Source organism: Panthera uncia, assembly GCF_023721935.1.
Source record: "Panthera uncia isolate 11264 chromosome A1 unlocalized genomic scaffold, Puncia_PCG_1.0 HiC_scaffold_16, whole genome shotgun sequence".
NCBI lineage: Eukaryota > Metazoa > Chordata > Mammalia > Carnivora > Felidae > Panthera > Panthera uncia.
In genome coordinates this window covers 41,595,013-41,608,701 of record NW_026057576.1, presented here as the reverse complement: position 1 = coordinate 41,608,701, position 13,689 = coordinate 41,595,013, and positions in this window count along the sequence as shown.

Here is a 13,689-nt window from a genome sequence, read left to right as displayed (position 1 = left end):
TAGGATTAATTTTAAAGGGTTTTTGGATATTCATCAAAGTTATATCTATGGTTTTATTTTCTTGTGATATCTTTGTCTAGACTTATTAGCAGGGTAATTCTGTCCTCAAAAAGTGAGTCAGGAGTGTTCACTTCTCCATTATTTTCTGAAAAAAAATATGTAAGATTTGTGTTATTTCTTCCTAAATATCTGGGAGAAATTGCTAGGGATGACAATTAAACCTGGAGTTTTGTGGTGGAGTGGGGCAGAGGAAGGTTTAATTATGAATAATTTTTTCTTATAGATATAGGGATATTCACATTTTCATTTATTTTTTGTCTGTTTTTGTGACTCCTGTTTTTCAAAGATGTGTTTATTTTTTCCAAAATTATTGAAATGGCATAATATTATTTATAACCCCTAATCATTCTTTAATGTAAAATCTATAGCATGTTCCTTCTATTGTTTCTAATATTAATAACTTGTACCTTATCTCTTTATTTCATAATCATTATTCCTAGAAGTTTATGACTTTGATAAGAAATCAGCTGTTCATTATATTGAACAGTACTCAGTATTGAGTACTGCCTGTATGTGACTAGTCATTTCTACCTTCCTGCATTCAAGATCCAGGTCTTTTTCTTCAAAGTTTGGTCATGTTGTACCTTGCTTTGTAATGTCCTTGTATTTATTTATTTGGAGTTCTTTGACCTTCTTGGATGTTTATGACATTACATCTTTCATTCAATTTGGGAGGCTTTCAGTCATTATTTCTTCAAATATTCTTTCTGCTCCTCCTCTCTTTTCCTTCTGGAACTCCCTAAATGTACATGTGGTCCACTTTTGATATCCTATAGGTCACTTAGACCCTATTCACTTTTCTTAATTTTTTTTTTTCTTTCTGGAGTTTACTCCTAGTCCTCCACAAAGGACTAGAGTCACTCCAGGAGAAGGAATGTATACTTAAAGAAGTAAAGGAATATGTGAAAGTGGCTCATCAATACAAAACATCAGTAAAGAAATACAAATTTTAGAGAGCTAAAGCTGAACATACTACAAGGAACCGGGATGTCAGTGACCATGCATGATAAGGAATATAGTTTCTGCCCCTTCCCTCTCCCCACAAAAATTGGAAAAAGTCACTGGACAACCCCAATGTGATGGCATTATGAGACAGGGACATCAGGAGGTAATTATACCATGAGGGTATAATAGTATTAGTGTTCTCACAAAAGAGACCCAGAGAGCTTTCTCATTCTTTCCACCATGTGAGACCACATCAAGAAGGCAGCTTTCTATGAGCCAGGCACTGGGTACTCACTAGACACCAAACTGGCCAGTATCTGGATCTTGGACTTTGCAGCCTCCACAACTATAAGATATAAATTCTTGCTGTTTATAAGCAAGACATCCCTGTCTTCTTCCTGACTATAGAGGAAAAGCTGTTTTTCCCACTGAGGATAATAACTGTGTGTCTTTTATATATGGCCTTTACATATTGTATAAGTTCCCTCTATCCCTACTTTATTGAGGGTTTGTATCAAGAATGGATGGTGTATTTGGTCAAATTTTTTTCTGTATTTATTAAGAGGATCATAAAGTTCTTATCCTTTCTTTTATTAAAAGTGGTGTATCACATTGACCGATTTGTGAATACTGAACTACCTATGCAGCCCAGTAATAAATCCCACTTGCTTGTGGTGAATAATTCTTTTAATGTACTCTTGGATTCTATTTCCTAATATCTTGTTGAGAAGTGTTCCATCTGTGTTCATCAGGGATATTGGCCTATAATTCTTTCAGTAAGGTCTTTGTCTGGTTTTGGAATCAAGGAAATGATGGCCTCATAGAATGAGTTTGGAAATTTTCCTTCAATTTCTATTTTTGGAACAGTTTGAAAAGAATAGGTATTAACTCTTCCTTAAATGTTTGGTAGAATTCCCCTGGGAAGCCATCTGGCCCTGGATTTTTGTTTGTTGTGAAATTTTTGATTACAGATACAATTTCTTTGCTAGTTATGGGTCTGTTCAAATTTTCTATTTCTTCCTATCTCAGTTTTGGTAGTTTGTATGTTTCTAGGAATTTGTCCATTTTTCCAGATTTTCCAGTTTGTTGGAATATAATTTTTCATAATATTTTCCAATAAATGTTTATATTTATGTGGTGTTAGTTGTGATCTCTTCTCTTTCATTCTTGATTTTATTTATTTGGGTCTTTTTTCTTTTTGATAAGTTTTGCTAGAAGTTTATCATATTTATTAAACCTTTCAAAGAAACAGCTTTTAGTTTTATTTATGTGTACAACTGTGGTTTTTGTTTGTTTCTGTATCATTTATTTCTGTTCCAATCTTTATTATGTCTCTTCTTCTGCTATCTTTAGGCTTTATTTGTTGTTCCTTTTTTTAAATTTCTTCTTAATTTCTAAGGGGTTAACCCACTTATTCTTTAGTTGGATGTTCTTTAACCTCCATGTATTTCTGGTTTTTCCAAATTTTTTCTTGTGGTTGACTTCAAGTTTTTTATAGCACTGTGGTAATAAAATATGCATGATTTAATCTTTCTGTACATATTGAGGGTTGTTTTGCAACATAGTATGCGATGTATTCTAGACAACAATCCATATTTACTTGAAAAGAATGTATTCTGCTGTAGGATGAAATGTCCTGAATATATATTAAATTCATCTGGTCCAGTGTATTATTCAAAGCCATTGTTTCCTTGTTTATTTTCTGCTTGGAAGATCTGTCCATTGGTATAAATGGAGTGTTAACTTCCCCTACTATTATTGTATTGCTTTCAACGAGTTTATGTTTTCTATTTATTAATTTATGTATTTGGGTTCTTCCAAATTGGGGGCATAAATATTTACAATTGTCAGATCTTCTTGCTGGAAAAACCCCTGAATCATGATGTAATGCCCTTCTTTAACTCTTGTTATAGTCTTTGGTTTAAAAATCTAGTTTGTCTGATATAACTATGGCTACTTTGGGTTTCTTTTCATATCCATTAGCATGAGAGATGGTACTCTGTCCCTTCACTTTCAATGTGCAGGTGACTTTAGGTCTAAAATGAGTCTCTTGTAGGCAGCATATAAATGGATCTTTTTTTTTTTTTTTTATCATTCTGATATCCTATGTCTTTTGATTGGAGCATTTAGTCCATTTACATTCAGAGATATTATTGACAGATATCAATTTAGTGCCATTGTATTACCTATAAAGTCAGTGTTTCTGGAGAGTTTCTCTGTTCTTTTCTAGTCTTTGTTGCTTTTAATCTTTTTTTCCCACTCTGAGCGCCCTTTAATATTCCTTTTTTTTTCCTTTTTTTAAATATTTTTTATTTATTTTTGAGAGACAGAGTGCAAGTGAGAGGGAAAGGCAGGGAGAGAGGGAGACACAGAAACCGAAGCAGGCTCCAGACTCCAAGCTGTCATCACAGAGTCTGACATGGGGCTTGAACTCACAAACCATGAGATCACGGCCTGAGCCAAATTCGAACACTTAACTGAGTCACCCCAGCGCTCCTGAGTCTCCTTTAATATTTCTTGCAGGGCTGGCTTGGTGGCCACAAATTCCTTTAATTTTTGTTTGTTTTGGCAACTCTTTATCTCTCCTTCTATTCTGAATGGGAGCCTTGCTGGACAGAATATTCTTGTCTGCATATTTTTCCCATTCAGCACATGGTATATAATCATGTCACTCCCTTCTGGCCTGCCATGTTTCCGTAAAAAGATCTGTGGTGAACCTTATTTGTCTTTCTTTGCACATTAAAGACTTTTTTTTTTCCCTTTGCTGTTTTGGGATTCTTTTCCTTTTCTGTGTATTTGGCAAATTTTTCTATAATATGTCTTGGTATTGGCCAGCTTTTGTTGATTTTGATGGAAGTTCTCTTCAGTGTCTGTTTTCTTTGCCAGATTAGGGAAGTTTTCAGCTATAAGTTACTCAAATAGAACTTCTGCCCTTTTTTACCCTCTTTTCTTCTGGGATTCCTAGGATAGGAATGTTATTATACTTTATGGAGTCACTGAGTACCTAAGTGAATTCACAATCCAATATTTCCCTTTCCCTCTTCTTTTCAGCTTCATTATTTTCCATAATTTTATCTTCTGTATCACTTATTCATTTCTCTGCTTCTTCCATCCTTGTCAAAATGTGCAGCTGGTTTTGCATCTCAGTCATACCACTTTTTATATCAGCCTGACTAGTTTTTAGTCTTCATGCATTAAGGGACTCCATAGTGTATTCTATGCTTTTCTAAAGCACAGCTAGTATCCTTATGAATGTTGTTTTAAATTCAGGACTATTACACACATCTGTTTTGATTAGATCCTTGGCCACGACCTCTTTTTGTTCTTTCTTTTAGGATGAATTTCTCCATCTTGGCATTTTGCCTAGACCTGTCTTCTGTGTGTTAGGAAAACCTGTTATGTTTCCTCCTCCTGAGAGTAATGGCTATATAAAGAAGGGGTCATATACTATCTAGGGCCTGGAGCTTCAGGAAATTTATTTTAGTGTGTTCTATGTGCACTCTGCTGTCGTGTTTTGGCTGCTCTTTCCCCTATGATTAGTCCTCTGCAGAGTTTCACCTTGCCTGCAGTAGGGAGTCTTTGGACCCGGTCCAGTGTGTGGCAAGTTTTAGCTAGGTGTGTTTTGGTCTGCTTGTATGAAAAGGCTAAATCCTATATGCCCTAGAACTGAAGCTTTGCAGCACTCTATTATCAGTAGAGTTGGTACATGCAGGTGGCTTATGCTGGTCTTCTAGGGGGTTACCTGCACTGGTTCTCAGACCAATTTGTCCTAATAAAGATATACCTGCAGGGTGCATTTGAGTGGGGCTTAGTGTAAGTGGATCTAGCCTCCACTGGGGTGCTATGTTGCTCACTGAAGTCTGTCCATGCTGATAGGGATGTAAAATGACATTGCCCGACTTTCTTGTCCCCAAAGGGGGCATACAAGCCACCACTGTTCAGGAAGCCATAACAGAAGAGGAAACAATCACCCCTCTTATGTTTGAGAGTTCTGTCAAAACCCTGCCTCCATCCTGTATATGTCCAAGCCATCTGTTTGCCTGGCAGCACAGTCCTCCTGTGTTTTCTCTCAGGCGCATGGCTGGATTTCAAACTTCCAAATTTTAGGAACCCAGCACAGCACGGACCCACGCTGATCTTCTGGGGCAGGGTCTCGCTGCACTGTGGCTGGTGCTAGTTTGTCCCAGAAAACTAGTCACACAACCACATAGAAGCTTCGAATTTATGGTAAAGCTCAGGCAAAAGCTGGCTTCCAGGTTAGCTGCATTCAGCAAGGGCCTCTGCTGCTATGCTAATTAACAGGGCATCCACTGTCTCTCCCAATGTGATCCCAGGAATCGCCAGACAACACTGTCTACTCCTGGGCTTCTGCCCTCCTTCCCCATAGGAGCACAACTAAGCCCACCAGGCAAAACCCCAGTGATGGCGTGGACTTCTAAAACCTCAGACTCTCAGGGGCGCCTGGGTGGCTCAGTCGGTTAAGCGTCCGACTTCAGCTCAGGTCATGATCTCATGGTCCGTGAGTTCGAGCCCCACGTCGGGCTCTGTGCTGACAGCTTAGAGCCTGGAGGCTGCTTCGGATTCTGTGTCTCCCTCTCTCTCTCTGCTCCTCCCCCGTTCATGCTCTCTTTCTCAAAAATAAATAAACATTAAAAAAAAAAAAAAACCCTCAGACTCTCAGATCTGCTGCTTGTAAAAACTTGCAATAATCATCCTCTCTCCTTTCTCCAATGTTTTTTCTTGTGCAATCCCCTGCATGCTGCTTTCACTCTTTGTCTACCTCTCTACACTCCCTCCCCACCACCGCACCTGCAGTTCTTTTCTCCCCCAAGTCAACTGTCTGCAGCTCCTACCTTCCACAATGTGGCTATTTTCCTCCCTCTAGTTGTGAGGTTTGTTCTCTCAGTTCTCATATCGATTTATTGGGTGTTCAGAATGATTTGATATTTGTCTAGCTGTATTCCAGGGATGAGGCAAGCATAGGATCCCCCTAGTACTCTACCAATGTAACGTTACCTTTTTGGGGGTGCAATTGTGAATGGAACAGTCTTCTTAATTTCTCTTTCTGATCCTTCATTTTTAGTGTATAAAAATGCAACAGACTTCTGTATATGTTAGTTTTCTATCCTATGACTTTACTGGATTCATTTATCAATTCTAGCAGGTTTTGTCTTTTCTTTTTTCTTTCTTTCTTTTTTTTTTTTTTTTGGTATATTCTTTAGGTTTTCTATACATAGCATCATGTCACCAGCAAGCAGTGAAAGTTTTACTTCTTCTTTACCAATGTGGATGCCTCTTATTTCTTTTTCTTGTCTGATATCTGTGGCTAGGACTTTCAGTACTACATTTAATAAAAGTGGTGACAGGATGTCCTTGTCTTGTTCCTGATGTTAGTGTAAAAGTTTTCAGTTTTTCACCGTTGAGTATGATGTCAGCTGTGGGTTTTTTATATATAACCTTTATTATGCTTAGGTATGTTCCCCCTAAACCTACTTTTTGGAGACTTTTTGTAACGAATGGGTTTTGTACTGTGTCAAATGCTTTTCCTGCATCTATTGAAGTGATCATATTACTTTTATTTTTTATCTTGTTGATGTGATGTGTCTTGTTGATTAATTTGTGAATATTAAACCACCCTTGGGGCGCCTGGGTGGCGCAGTCGGTTAAGCGTCCGACTTCAGCCAGGTCACGATCTCATGGTCCGTGAGTTCGAGCCCCGCGTCAGGCTCTGGGCTGATGGCTCGGAGCCTGGAGCCTGTTTCCGATTCTGTGTCTCCCTCTCTCTCTGCCCCTCCCCCGTTCATGCTCTGTCTCTCTCTGTCCCAAAAATAAATAAAAAACGTTGAAAAAAAAAAAAATTTAAAAAAACCACCCTTGCATTTCTGGATAAATCCCACTTGATTATGGTAAATAATCTTTTTAATGTATTGTTAGATTCAGTTTGCTAATATTTTTTGAGAATTTTTGCATATATGTTCATCAGAGATATTGGCCTGTAGTCTCTTTTTTTTGTAGTATCTGTCTCTGGTTTTGGTATCAGGGTAATGCTGGTCTCCTAGAATAAATATAGAAGCTTTCTTTCCTCTTCTGTTTTTTTTTTTTTTTTTTGAAATAGTTTGAGAAGAATAGGTATTCACTCTTCTTTAAATGTTTGATAGAATCCACCTGTGAAAGTTTCTGGTCTTGGACTTTTGTTAGTTGGGAGTTTTTTGACTATTGAATCAATTTTATTGTTGGTAATTGGTTTGTTCAAATTTTCTATTTCTTCCTTATTCAATTTTGGGAGATTAAATGCTTCTCAAAATTTATCCATTTCTTCTAGGTCGTCCAATTTGTTGGCACACAATTCTTCATATTCTCTTCCAAACTTTTGTATTTGTGAGGTATCCATTATTATTTCTTCTCTTTCATTTCTGATTTTGTGTTCTCTCCTTTTTTTTTTTGAGTCTGACTAAAGATTTATCAATTTTGTTGATCTTTTCCAAAAATTAACTAACTCCTGGTTTCAATGACCTGTTCTAGTGTGTGTGTGTATGTGTGTGTGTGTGCGCGCGCGCTGTTTTTTGTTTCTCTTTATGTATACTTTAGTCTTTATTATTTCTTCTACTTGTTTGGAGTTTTCTTTGTTCTTTTTCTAGATCCTTTAGTTATAAGGTTAGATTGCTTATTTGAGATTTTTCTTCCTTCTTGATGTAGGTCTGTATTACTATAAACCTTCCTGTTAGAACAGCTTTTGCTGCATTCAAAGGTTTGGGGCCATTGCTTTGTTGTTGTTGTTGTTGTTGTTGTTGTTGTTTATTGTTGTTATTTGTTTGCATTTGCCTCCAAGAATTTTGTCAATTTTCTCTTTGATTTCTTGGTGGACTCATTCATTGTTTAGTAGCATCTTATTTAACTTCCATGTATCTGAGTTCTTTCCAGATTTTTTCTTATTGTTGATTTCTAGTTTCATAGCCTTCTGGTCAAAAAAGATACATGGTATGACTTAAATATTTTTGAATTTGTTGAGGCCTGGTTTGTGAATTATTTTGTAATCTATTCTGGAGAATGCCCCATGGGCACTTGAAAAGAATGTGTATTCGGTTGTTTCAAGATGAAATGTCCATCTTGTCTAATGTGTCATTCAAAGCCCCTGTTTCCTTGCTGATTTTCAGTTTAGATGATTTACCCACTAATGTAATTAGGGTGCTAAACACCCTTACAATTATTATATTATTTGATTACTTCCTTTATGTTTGCTATTAGCTGCTTTATGTATTTGGGTGCTTCCATATTGGGTGCATAAATATTTGTTGTATCTTCTTGTTGGATTGTTCTTGTTAAAATTATGTACTATCCTTCTTGTTTCTTGTTACAGATTTTGTTTTAAAGTCTATTTTGTCCAATAAATGCATTACTATCCTAGTTTTTTGCGTTGTTTTCATTTGCTTTCATGATAAATGCTTTCCATCCCTTCACTTTCAATCTGCATATGTCTTTTGGTCTGAAATCAGTCTCTTGCAGGCAATATACAGATGGGTCTCACTTTTTTATCCATTAAGTCACCCTATGTCTTTGATTGGAGTGTTTAGTCCATTTACATTAAAAATAATGTAATTATTCATAGGTATGTTCTCACTGGCATTTTTTTACTTGTTTTATGATTTATTAGTTAGTTAGTGATTCTCTGTTCCTATGTCTGTTGCTCACTTCTCTCATGGTTTGCTGGTTTTCTTTAATGATATATTTGGATTCTTTTTTTTTTCTTAAATCTTTCCATATCTATTACAAGTTTTTTTTCTAGTCACTATTTGGTCTATATATAATATCTTGTGCATATGACAGTCTATATTTAGTTGATGGTTGCTTAAGTTTGAACCCCTTCTAAAAACACTAAATTTTATTGCTTTCCCCTCCTATATCTTAGGTAGATAGTGTCATGCACTACATCCCTTCATTTTGTGAATCCTTTGAGTGATTTTTATATACTTAATTTTACTGCTTTTGTGCTTCCTTCTTTCCTTCCTCCTAATTATCATCTTTCCATTTCACTCAAAAAGCCTAATTTAAGATTTATTGTAGGGCTGGATCAGTGGTCATGAATTTCTTTAACTTTGTTTGCCTGGGAAACTCTTTATCTCTCCTTCTATTCTGAATGATAGCCTTACTTGATAGATTATTCTCAGTTGCAGGATTTCCCCCACCCCCAACCCCAGCATTTTGAATATATCATACTATTCCCTTTTGGCCTGAAAATTTCCTGCTAAAAAATCAGCTGATAATTTCATGGGGTTTCCCTTATATGAAACTGTTTTATTTTCTCTTGCTGTGTTTAAAGTTTTCTCTTTATCACTATATTCTGCCATTTTAGTTACTATGTGTCTTGGTGTGGACCTCCTTGGTTTGATTTTGTTGGGGGCTCTCTGTGCCTCTTGGATTTGGATCTGTTTACTTCGCCAGATGTGGAAGTTTTCAGCTATTATTTCTTCAAATAAATTTTATGTCCCCTTTTGTCTCTTCTTTCTGGGATCCCTATAATGCAAACGCTGTTGTTGGTGATGCTGTGACTAAGTTCACTCAATCTATTCTTATTCTTTATTATTTTTTTTTCTTTTCCCCTGTTCAGCTTGTTTGTTTTCCACTATTCTGTCCTCCAAGGTACTGATTCATTATTCTGCTTCTCTAGTCTACTATTTATTTCCTCTACTGTATTTTTAATTCCAATTATTGAATTCTGAATCTCTGACTCTTTCTTATGTTCCCTATCTCTTTGTTGAGGGTAGCACTGAGATCTTCCACTCTTTTCCCAAGTGTGGTATCTTTATGACCATTATATAAGGCATGCTTATCTCCCCTGTTCTTTCATTTGGGGCATATTCCTCTGTCTCTTCATTTTATCTAACTCTCTCTGTCTGTTTCTATTTGTCAGGAAGGTCAGCTATGTCTTCAGCTCTTGTAAGTAGTAGCTTTCTGAAGAGGTCCTATGGTGCTCTGCAGTCCAATATCCTCTGTTCACCAGAACTTGGTACTTCAGGGGTTCCTCTATGTTTGTTCCATGCACCCTGTTGTCATGGTTGATCTGTATTTGCCTTCAGTCTGGTTGTCTATAATGGCTCTTTTTGCCTGTTGTGGGCAGGCTTTGGTCCCTGTGATGTTAACAGGCTAGTCTGGGGCCACCTTGGTCTGAACCACCAAAACTGTGCCACAGCTGCACAGTTGTGGTCTCAAAGAACTACAGGGCACTCTCCCTGTATTGTCCCCTGGGGGGATTTCATTGGTAGGCAGGGCCTGTATTCAGATCAGATGTCTGTCCTAGCCTACTACTGGGGCTCCAGTCTAACTGGTGTGTGTGTTGTTATCTTCCCCTCTTCTTGGAGAAGGAGTCATTTTGGCATGGTGCAGGCCCCTATCAGGGCTGCTACCACATTGCCACTCTCATGGTGCTGTTTAGGATGTTTTCCTGCCAAGAGCTGGGTTGGAAGGGACGAGTTCACAGAAGACAGCAGATGACAGGTGTGGGGTATGTGGTGTTAGCAAGGTTAGCTCACGTCTGCTGTGGGATGAGACTATGCACTGATTTGGAGAGCTGCTGAGGCTGGGATGGAGGGGGCTAATCTGCAGAAGAGCATGGAAGCAAGGCTTACTGTTAGCAAGTTAGCTGGAGAGTATTTGTGCTATGCTTGTCCATGAAAGTGTTCATGAATCTAAGCTGGGGGGCAGGGAAAGGAAATGGCACCTTCCAGCTCTGTTGTTCTTGGAGAGGTATGCTGAAAATCCCTATCCCTTCAGCATAGTCTCTGAGATTAATAAACAAATCTCCCTCCCATATACCTTACACATTTTTCAAACTGCTCTTCTATGCTGTATCTCTATGTGTCTGTTTGTTGTGCTCTTTAAGGGCAGGGACTCATTTTCCTTTTGTCCTCAGGCTCTCCTAGAGCTGATCCACTGATTTTTATAGTTTCAATCAGTGTCAAGCCTGACTGATTGCAAGAACTCAAGAAGGTAAGTCCCTCTGGTTTCCAAAGCCAAATGTTATAAGGATTCATTTTCTCACTGCAGGTCCCCCATGCCTTTGGTGCCCAGTGGATCTACCCTTTTTCCTTCTCCATGCTTATGGTGGTCCTTGCTCCCTGGACAGTTTCGTGAGTCAGCTTGGTTCCTGACTGTTTGTCTGCCCTCGCTACCATTTTCAATGTGGCCTCTTCCCTACATTTACATTCATTCCCTACATTGTGGAGAGTCTGTTCTGCCAGTCTTCAAGTTGTTTTCTGGGTTACACCAGGCTTAAACTGTTATAGGTGCTATCTAATTGTGTCCCTGGGAGGAGGTGAGATTAGGATCTTCTTACTCTGCTACCTTCCCAGAAGCAAGAAATGATAATTACTGACTTGATAGAGGTATTAGCTAACTCTACCATAGCTGTTAATCATATTACAATATATGAATGTATCAAATCAATACACTGTATATCTTAAACTTACACAATGTCATATGTCAATTATATCTCAGTAGTAAGAAGGAAAGGAAGAAAAGAATAAAGAAAGAAAGAAAGAAAGAGAGAAAGAAAGGAAGGAAGAGAGAAAGAAAGAAAAGAAAAGAAACGGAAAAAAGGCAGAAAGCAGGTAGGCAGGCAAGCAGGAAAGAGGAAGGGAGGAAGGAAGGAAGGGAGGGAGGGAGGAAAGAAGGAAGAGCATGGACAGAAATTATCATTATGTGCTCTTAAAATAGTAATCTCATTAATTAAAAAGGTTAACTTCACAAAACATAAAACCACTGACCCATAAAAGGCACAATCACAATGAATTATTATCTATCCATTATTATTATCCAAAACACTGAGAGGATCCCCTAACTAAAATAAACCATAAAAATAAACCTGAGCAAAATGCTTAATAATCAAATCCTAAAGGAAAAAAATATGGCCATCTAGGCCAGTATATAGTGAATGATAACTAGAGATGTACAAAAAAACCCAAAAATGAGTTATATCTTCCCTATCAGATTACCAATGTCATAGGATAGATTACATAATGTTGTGACAGAATTTCTGGGAAATAGGTATTCTCAGACATCTCTTGCTGAACTGAAAATAATGAAGCATATTCAAAAATCTTTAAGTGAACAATCGTTCTTATAGAAATCTAGCAAAAAAAACCAACACAACAACAACAAATATATGCCTATGCCTAAACTCTTATAGTAATGAGCCAAAAAGCATTTTTCTTATTAATAGAAAAAAAAGGACATACAACACAATAATCAGAAGTCAGTTAATGATGGAGTCTTTAAAATATTATGAATTCAAATATGGATCTCTACTCAGTCATTAATAAAAAAAAAGGCATATGCCTATTGTCTGTTATTAATTACCATGTATTTATCATGCTTTATATTATGTTGAAAATATACGCTGAGTATATGTATGTATTTATGTATGAAAGTAGTAAGTGAATGGAAACAATGCACACAACTTGTTAAATATGGCTCTTACAAATGAGGAAAAAATAAGAAATTTTATGTCTTAGTCTATAAACATTAATTATTTGAAGCTTTAGATAAAGAATGTATTTATGTATGGCATGTTAAAAATGTGATTTTATTTATTTATTTATTTATTTATTTATTTATTTTTTCAATATATGAAGTTTATTGTCAAATGGGTTTCCATACAACACCGAGTGCTCATCCCAAAAGGTGCCCTCCTAAATACCCATCACCCACCCTCCCCTCCCTCCCACCCCCCATCAACCCTCAGTTTGTTCTCAGTTTTTAAGAGTCTCTTATGCTTTGGCTGTCTTCCACTCTAACCTCTTTTTTTTTTTTTTTTCCTTCCCCTCCCCCATGGGTTTCTGTTAAGTTTCTCAGGATCCACATAAGAGTGAAACCATATGGTATCTGTCTTTCTCTGCATGGCTTATTTCACTTAGCATAACACTCTCCAGTTCCATCCATGTTGCTACAAAGGGCCATATTTCATTCTTCCATCAACTGATGAATGGATAAAAAAATTGTGGTTTATATACACAATGGAGTACTACATGGCAATGAAAAATGTGATTGTAAACATCATATTGAAGTATAAAAGAAATGTGCTACCACTACCAAACTTCTTTCTATGTTCCAAGAATACAGCTTCTCCAGACATTATTCTCGCAGAGAATATGTGCTCCCACTCTTCCAAAGTAGGAGAAAGTGACTTACTGGTTATCTATCAATTAATCATTCACTCCCATTCAATAAAATATTTGTTGAGTTCCACTCTTTGTAACATTGTGGTAGATGCTGTGGATAAAACAGCAGAATAAACTAAGTCCCCACCTCATTTGATTATAATCTATTTGGCAAGATAAAACTTTTATAAAAATAGTGATTATAGACTACAAATAATCCAATAAAGAGAAATTTAAAAATGTGATTAACAGGGGTGCCTGGGTGGCGCAGTCGGTTAAGCGTCCGACTTCAGCCAGGTCACGATCTCGCGGTCCGTGAGTTCGAGCCCCGCGTCAGGCTCTGGGCTGATGGCTCGGAGCCTGGAGCCTGTTTCCGATTCTGTGTCTCCCTCTCTCTGCCCCTCCCCCGTTCATGCTACGTCTCTCTCTGTCCCAAAAATAAATAAAAAATGTTGAAAAAAAATTAAAAAAAAAAAATGAGATTAACAAAGATACAGGTAAAACCACTTTAAAGACAATGGTCACTTGTGAC